Source organism: Pseudophryne corroboree, chromosome 6, assembly GCF_028390025.1.
Source record: "Pseudophryne corroboree isolate aPseCor3 chromosome 6, aPseCor3.hap2, whole genome shotgun sequence".
Taxonomy (NCBI): domain Eukaryota; kingdom Metazoa; phylum Chordata; class Amphibia; order Anura; family Myobatrachidae; genus Pseudophryne; species Pseudophryne corroboree.
In genome coordinates, this window is record NC_086449.1 from 250,688,884 (window position 1) to 250,697,977 (window position 9,094).

Here is a 9,094-nt window from a genome sequence, read left to right on the forward strand (position 1 = left end):
GCGACAGTAAACCAATTATCAGAAAAGTGGTATGTAGACTCAGGAGCGACTAGTCATATGACAAATAACAAGGACTTCTTTACTGAACTTGATTTGAACCATAAAGAAACAATCTACCTAGCAGATGGAACAAATATCATTGCAGAAGGGAAAGGGAATGGTCAATTCCTATGCTCCAAGGGTAATGGCAGCTATACAGAAATACCCGTAACAGATGTGCTATATGTTCCCAAGCTTGAGGGAGCACTGCTATCAGTAAAGAATCTAGTAGAAAAAGGACTTACTGTAAAGTTTCAGAATAATAAGTGTTTTATCCAAAACGGAAGAGAAACACTAGCTACAGCCAGAATAAAAGAACATTTATACTGTCTGGATATCGCAGCACAGCAGGCAAAGCTGAGTACACAGAAACACGCTGACTGTATTCACAAGTGGCATAGAAGATTAGGACACAGACACCCAGATTGCCTAAAGGAAATGCAGAAGAGAGACCTAGCCAGGGATCTCAAAGTGTCAGACTGTTCAGAAATGATGAAGTGTCAATGCTGCATAAAAGCGAAAGCGACAAGGACAACAATTCCTAAGAAAAGTGAAAACAGAGCTTCCAGACCACTAGACCTGGTACATAGTGATGTATGCGGACCTATGAAAACGCGAACCGTAGGAGACAAAAGGTATATACTGACATTCATTGACGACTACTCCAGGTTCACAGTCACTTATCTAATAAAAAGTAAAGATGAAGTCTTAGAAAAGCTGCAAGACTACGTGAACATGACCAGAAACAGGTTCAAGAGGAATATGCTAACTCTTCGCAGCGACAATGGAGGCGAGTTCACAGGACAGAAAATAGAACGGTACTTAAGAGGACTCGGTATTGAGCATCAGAAGACAGTACCATATACACCAGAGCAAAATGGCGTATCTGAGAGGAAAAACAGATCACTAACAGAAATGATAAGGTGCATGCTTACAGATTCAGGACTACCTGATAAATATTGGGGTGAAGCAGCAGCAACAGCCACCTATCTTCAAAACAGACTACTTTCCAAAGCAGTAAGGAAGACACCATATGAGCTGTGGTACGGTAAGAAACCCAGCTTAAAGCACATTAGAGTTTTTGGATGCAGAGCCTTCGTTTACATTCCTGCTGAAAAACGAAGCAAGTTGCAGAACCGAGCAGAAGAGGGAGTTCTAGTCGGTTATAGTGAACATTCAAAAGGCTACAGAATCTTAAATCCAAGAACTGGAAAAGTAGTTATAAGCAACAGTGTGACATTCATAGAAGAAACACGAGATGATGTCATAATTCCAGTAGACTCTACTGAAGAAGAAGAAAGCACCAAATCCAAAGAAACAGATGATGTAGAGATCACTCAAGAAGTTGAAGTACAACACAAGACAAATACCAGCGACACTCATGAGAGTGCATCCGAGGGGGTGAGACGCTCTTCAAGAGAAAATAAGGGAAAAGCACCTACACGTTTATCTTACAAAGCAAAAGCCGTTAACATGCAAGAACCTGCATCACGAGAAGAAGTTGCTAAAGGATATTCACAGAAATTTGGAGAAGATTATGATGAAACGTTTGCTCCAGTTGTGAAGCACACTACCATTAGAACCTTACTCCTAACAGCAGCCATAAAGGGTATGAAAGTGAAACATTTCGATGTAAAGACGGCTTTCCTACATGGTGAACTAAAGGAAGATATATACATGGAACAACCACCAGGCTTCGTGAATTCTCAGAACCCAGATCACGTATGTAAACTGAACAAGAGTATATATGGTCTTAAACAAGCAGCAAGAGCATGGAATACAAAGATAAATGGAGTTCTGACAGAAAAGGGATTCATCAGAAGCAAAGCAGACCCATGTCTCTATACAAAGTTGATAGAGGAAAGATGGTTCTATGTATTAATTTACGTGGACGATTTGCTAGTTTGTTTCGAACAAGAAGGGGACGAAGTTGAATTGTTACAAGAACTAAACCGTCAGTTTGAAACAAAAGACCTCGGCCACATAACGCATTACTTGGGAATGCAAATCTCAAGAGAAGGTGATGGAACATTCACACTAAGTCAAGAAGTGGTATGGTTAATGCAACTACTATCAGACCTAGGAATGCCTCAAGAAGAACCTATCAAGATATATGAGGATAATCAAGGATGCATTGCATTAGCGCAAACAGAAAGAGTGAACCCAAGAACCAAGCACATTGAAGTCAAGCATCACTTCCTGAGGGATCTACAGGAACAAGGTCTTATAGAGTTGAACTATTGCCCAACAGAAGACATGACAGCTGATATCATGACCAAGCCTCTTACCAGAGAGAGACATTGGAGACTTACGTCAAAGATGGGTCTAACTGAAGAAACCCAGTCTGTTGAGAAGGGGTGTTGAAATATGGACAACAGACTATGGTTTTGTTTATATGCATGTAGTTACCGTACAGGGGCAGCAGATGGCGCTGTATAGTTACAGAGATGTAGTGTTTGTCTGTTGCATATGTTATGTACTTGTTTGTTTTACCTCACATGTGTTCTTTCTAGAAGAGTCTCTGAGGGAGAAAGAGATAAGCTGATGATACTGAAACCTGTTGTATTGATCCTGCTATTTCAGTACTATATAAACAAGATATACATCTTAAGTCTCGTTCTGTCTGTATACAAGGTAACTCCTGAGGTAATACTTTATCTAAGGCTCCCCACTGCACACCTATGGTATCGATCCATCGCACTATACCAACAGCTGGATGGCTAAGCTAAGCGACACTAGTGGCCGACACAAACACCTGGCCCATCTAGGAGTGGCACTGCAGTGTCAGGCAGGATGGCACTTCAAAAAAATTGTCCCCAAACAGCACATGATGCAAAGAAAAAAAGAGGCGCACCAAGGTCGCTGTGTGACTAAGCTAAGCGACACAAGTGGCCGACACAAACACCTGGCCCATCTAGGAGTGGCACTGCAGTGTCAGGCAGGATGGCACTTCAAAAAAATAGTCCCCAAACAGCACATGATGCAAAGAAAAAAAGAGGCGCACCAAGGTCGCTGTGTGACTAAGCTAAGCGACACAAGTGGCTGACACAAACACCTGGCCCATCTAGGAGTGGCACTGCAGTGTCAGACAGGATGGCACTTCAAAAAAATTGTCCCCAAACAGCACATGATGCAAAGAAAAAAAGAGGCGCACCAAGGTAGCTGTGTGACTAAGCTAAGCGACACAAGTGGCCGACACAAACACCTGGCCCATCTAGGAGTGGCACTGCAGTGTCAGACAGGATGGCACTTCAAAAAATAGTCCCCAAACAGCACATGATGCAAAGAAAAATGAAAGAAAAAAGAGGTGCAAGATGGAATTGTCCTTGGGCCCTCCCACCCACCCTTATGTTGTATAAATAGGACATGCACACTTTAACGAACCCATCATTTCAGCGACAGGGTCTGCCACACGACTGTGACTGAAATGACTGGTTGGTTTGGGCCCCCACCAAAAAAGAAGCAATCAATCTCTCCTTGCACAAACTGGCTCTACAGAGGCAAGATGTCCACCTCATCATCATCCTCCGATTCCTCACCCCTTTCACTGTGTACATCCCCCTCCTCACAGATTATTAATTCGTCCCCACTGGAATCCACCATCTCAGATCCCTGTGTACTTTCTGGAGGCAATTGCTGCTGGTGAATGTCTCCACGGAGGAATTGATTATAATTCATTTTGATGAACATCATCTTCTCCACATTTTCTGGAAGTAACCTCGTACGCCGATTGCTGACAAGGTGAGCGGCTGCACTAAACACTCTTTCGGAGTACACACTGGAGGGAGGGCAACTTAGGTAGAATAAAGCCAGTTTGTGCAAGGGCCTCCAAATTGCCTCTTTTTCCTGCCAGTATACGTACGGACTGTCTGACGTGCCTACTTGGATGCGGTCACTCATATAATCCTCCACCATTCTTTCAATGGTGACAGAATCATATGCAGTGACAGTAGACGACATGTCAGTAATCGTTGGCAGGTCCTTCAGTCCGGACCAGATGTCAGCACTCGCTCCAAACTGCTCTGCATCACCGCCAGCGGGTGGGCTCGGAATTCTTAGCCTTTTCCTCGCACCCCCAGTTGCGGGAGAATGTGAAGGAGGAGCTGTTGACGGGTCACGTTCCGCTTGACTTGACAATTTTCTCACCAGCAGGTCTTTGAACCTCTGCAGACTTGTGTCTGCTTGAAAGAGAGATACAACGTAGGTTTTAAATCTAGGATCGAGCACGGTGGCCAAAATGTAGTGCTCTGATTTCAACAGATTGACCACCCGTGAATCCTGGTTAAGCGAATTAAGGGCTCCATCCACAAGTCCCACATGCCTAGCGGAATCGCTCTGTTTTAGCTCCTCCTTCAATGTCTCCAGCTTCTTCTGCAAAAGCCTGATGAGGGGAATGACCTGACTCAGGCTGGCAGTGTCTGAACTGACTTCACGTGTGGCAAGTTCAAAGGGTTGCAGAACCTTGCACAACGTTGAAATCATTCTCCACTGCGCTTGAGTCAGGTGCATTCCCCCTCCTTTGCCTATATCGTGGGCAGATGTATAGGCTTGAATGGCCTTTTGCTGCTCCTCCATCCTCTGAAGCATATAGAGGGTTGAATTCCACCTCGTTACCACCTCTTGCTTCAGATGATGGCAGGGCAGGTTCAGGACTGTTTGCTGGTGCTCCAGTCTTCGGCACGCGGTGGCTGAATGCCGAAAGTGGCCCGCAATTCTTTGGGCCACCGACAGCATCTCTTGCACGCCCCTGTCATTTTTTAAATAATTCTGCACCACCAAATTCAATGTATGTGCAAAACATGGGACGTGCTGGAATTTGCCCAGATGTAATGCACGCACAATATTGCTGGCGTTGTCCGATGTCACAAATCCCCAGGAGAGTCCAATTGGGGTAAGCCATTCTGCGATGATGTTCCTCAGTTTCCGTAAGAGGTTGTCAGCTGTGTGCCTCCTATGGAAAGCAGTGATACAAAGCGTAGCCTGCCTAGGAACGAGTTGGCGTTTGCGAGATGCTGCTACTGGTGCCGCCGCTGCTGTTCTTGCTGCGGGAGGCAATACATCTACCCAGTGGGCTGTCACAGTCATATAGTCCTGAGTCTGCCCTACTCCACTTGTCCACATGTCCGTGGTTAAGTGGACATTGGGTACAACTGCATTTTTTAGGACACTGGTGACTCTTTTTCTGACGTCTGTGTACATTTTCAGTATCGCCTGCCTAGAGAAATGGAACCTAGATGGTATTTGGTAACGGGGACACAGTACCTCAATCAAGTCTCTAGTTGCCTGTGAATTAACGGTGGATACCGGACACACGTTTCTCACCACCCAGGCTGACAAGACCTGAGTTATCCGCTTTGCAGCAGGATGACTGCTGTGATATTTCATCTTCCTCGCAAAGGACTGTTGGACAGTCAATTGCTTACTGGAAGTAGTACAAGTGGTCTTCCGACTTCCCCTCTGGGATGACGATCGACTCCCAGCAGCAACAACAGCAGCGCCAGCAGCAGTAGGCGTTACACTCAAGGATGCATCGGAGGAATCCCAGGCAGGAGAGGACTCGTCAGACTTGCCAGTGACATGGCCTGCAGGACTATTGGCTTTCCTGTGTAAGGTGGAAATTGACACTGAGGGAGTTGGTGGTGTGGTTTGCAGGAGCTTGGTTACAAGAGGAAGGGATTTAGTGGTCAGTGGACTGCTTCCGCTGTCATCCAAAGTTTTTGAACTTGTCACTGACTTCTGGTGAATGCGATCCAGGTGACGTATAATGGAGGATGTTCCTAGGTGGTAAACGTCCTTACCCCTACTTATTGCAGCTTGACAAAGGCAACACATGGCTTGACACCTGTTGTCCGCATTTGTGTTGAAATAATTCCACACCGAAGAGGTGATTTTTTTTGTATGTTGACCAGGCATGTCAATGGCCATATTCGTCCCACGGACAACAGGTGTCTCCCTGGGTGCCTGACTTAAACAAACCACCTCACCATCAGAATCCTCCTTGTCAATTTCCTCCCCAGCGCTAGCAACACCCATATCCTCATCCTGGTGTACTTCAACAGTGACATCTTCAATTTGACTATCAGGAACTGGACTGCGGGGGCTCCTTCCAGCACTTGCAGGGGGCGTGCAAATGGTGGAAGGCGCAAGCTCTTCCCGTCCAGTGTTGGGAAGGTCAGGCATCGCAACCGACACAATTGGACTCTCCTTGGAGATTTGTGATTTAGAAGAACGCACAGTTCTTTGCTGTGCTTTTGCCAGCTTAAGTCTTTTCATTTTTCTAGCGAGAGGATGAGTGCTTCCATCCTCATGTGAATCTGAACCACTAGCCATGAACATAGGCCAGGGCCTCAGCCGTTCCTTGCCACTCCGTGTCGTAAATGGCATATTGGCAAGTTTACGCTTCTCATCAGACGCTTTCAATTTTGATTTTTGGGTCATTTTACTGAACTTTTGTTTTTTGGATTTTACATGCTCTCTACTATGAAATTGGGCATCGGCCTTGGCAGACGACGTTGATGGCATTTCATCGTCTCGGCCATGACTAGTGGCAGCAGCTTCAGCACGAGGTGGAAGTGGATCTTGATCTTTCCCTATTTTAACCTCCACATTTTTGTTCTCCATTTTTTAATGTGTGGAATTATATGCCAGTATCAATAGCAATGGCCTACTACTATATATACTGCGCACAACTGAAATGCACCACAGGTATGGATGGATAGTATACTTGACGACACAGAGGTAGGTAGAGCAGTGGCCTTCCGTACCGTACTGCTATATATACTGGTGGTCACTGTCAGCAAACTGCAAAACTAAAATGCACCACAGGTATAGAATCTAGATGGATAGTATACTTGATGACACAGAGGTAGGTAGAGCAGTGGCCTTCCGTACCGTACTGCTATATATACTGGTGGTCACTGTCAGCAAACTGCAAAACTAAAATGCACCACAGGTATAGAATCTAGATGGATAGTATACTTGACGACACAGAGGTAGGTAGAGCAGTGGCCTTCCGTACCGTACTGCTATATATACTGGTGGTCACTGTCAGCAAACTGCAAAACTAAAATGCACCACAGGTATAGAATCTAGATGGATAGTATACTTGACGACACAGAGGTAGGTAGAGCAGTGGCCTTCCGTACCGTACTGCTATATATACTGGTGGTCACTGTCAGCAAACTGCAAAACTAAAATGCACCACAGGTATAGAATCTAGATGGATAGTATACTTGACGACACAGAGGTAGGTAGAGCAGTGGCCTGCCGTACCGTACTGCTATATATACTGGTGGTCACTGTCAGCAAACTGCAAAACTAAAATGCACCATAGGTATAGAATCTAGATGGATAGTATACTTGACGACACAGAGGTAGGTAGAGCAGTGGCCTTCCGTACCGTACTGATATATATACTGGTGGTCACTGTCAGCAAACTGCAAAACTAAAATGCACCACAGGTATAGAATCTAGATGGATAGTATACTTGACGACACAGAGGTAGGTAGAGCAGTGGCCTTCCGTACCGTACTGCTATATATACTGGTGGTCACTGTCAGCAAACTGCAAAACTAAAATGCACCACAGGTATAGAATCTAGATGGATAGTATACTTGACGACACAGAGGTAGGTAGAGCAGTGGTCTTCCGTACCGTACTGCTATATATACTGGTGGTCACTGTCAGCAAACTGCAAAACTAAAATGCACCACAGGTGGGAGGGGCTGTGATTGAGGACCTCACTCAGTGCATGTCATGCAAGATGTATGCACACCTAAAGCTACCGGCCCAGTGTGAATACATCTGCACGAGGTGTGTGCGAACGGTTGCCCTGGAAGCCCAAGTAACTGATCTAGAGCAAACCGTTATGCGACTGAGGGAGATTCACAATCTCGAGCGTAGTTTAGACAGAACGGTGGAGGAGTTGCGGGAGGGGTCACTGGTAGAAGAGGATGATGATCAGGTAGCCAGTTGGGTCACAGTTAGAAGGAAGAAAAAGAGGGGGAGGCACGACATCTCCGAACTATCAAACCCGAACAAATTTGCCCGATTGGACGAGGAATCGGAGGATGATAGTGAAGAAATGACGGTGCCGGAGGAGACTGCTCCCTCTAGCATCCAGAGGTGCGGTCCCTCTGGCGCGGTTGGGATAATAGAGAGGTACCTAGTCAGATGGTGGTGGTAGGGGATTCTATCATCAGGAAGGCAGATAGGGCAATCTGCTACCGGGACCGTGATCGCTGTACAGTCTGTTGTCTCCCGGGTGCTCGGGTACGGCACATCGCGGACTGGGTAGATAGATTGTTGGGAGGGGCTGGCAAAGACCCGGCGGTCTTGGTGCACGTTGGCACCAATGACAAAGTTAGCGGAAGGTGGGATGTCCTTAAGAAAGACTATAGGGACTTAGGAAAGAAACTGAAGGCAAGGACATCTAAGGTAATATTCTCGGAATTATTACCCGTGCCACGCGCTAGTCCAGAGAGGCAGAGGGAGATTAGGGAGGTAAATGTGTGGCTTAGGGATTGGTGCAGGAAAGAGGGGTTTGTGTTCCTGGAACACTGGGCGGACTTCTCAGTCAGGCGCCATCTCTTTTGTCGTGACGGATTGCACCTGACTGAGGAGGGGGCAGCGGTGCTGGGGGGAAGGATGGCTAGAAGGTTGGAGGAGATTTTAAACTAGGAGCCTGGGGGGAGGGTTTAGCTAGAAACTACGGGTCATGCAGTGAGAATAGTGGGGATGGCGGTAGTAAACGAAATGGGGGAGAAGTTGGGGGGAGGGTAAGAGCAGGCGGTAAGGTTACTAACATGGGTACTAAAAGGGATTTTACCAAAGCACTAACCAATGACGATTACAGGTCATCCTTGCTACATAAGGTGAAAGATGTCCCTAACGCAAGGGAAAATACTTATCTTAGTTGTATGTATGTAAACGCCAGAAGCATTACTGGTAAAAAGGGTGAACTAGAAATACTTGCAGCAAGCAAACAGTATGATATTATAGGCATTACTGAAACTTGGTGGGATGAATCTCATGATTGGACAGTCAATCTAGAGGG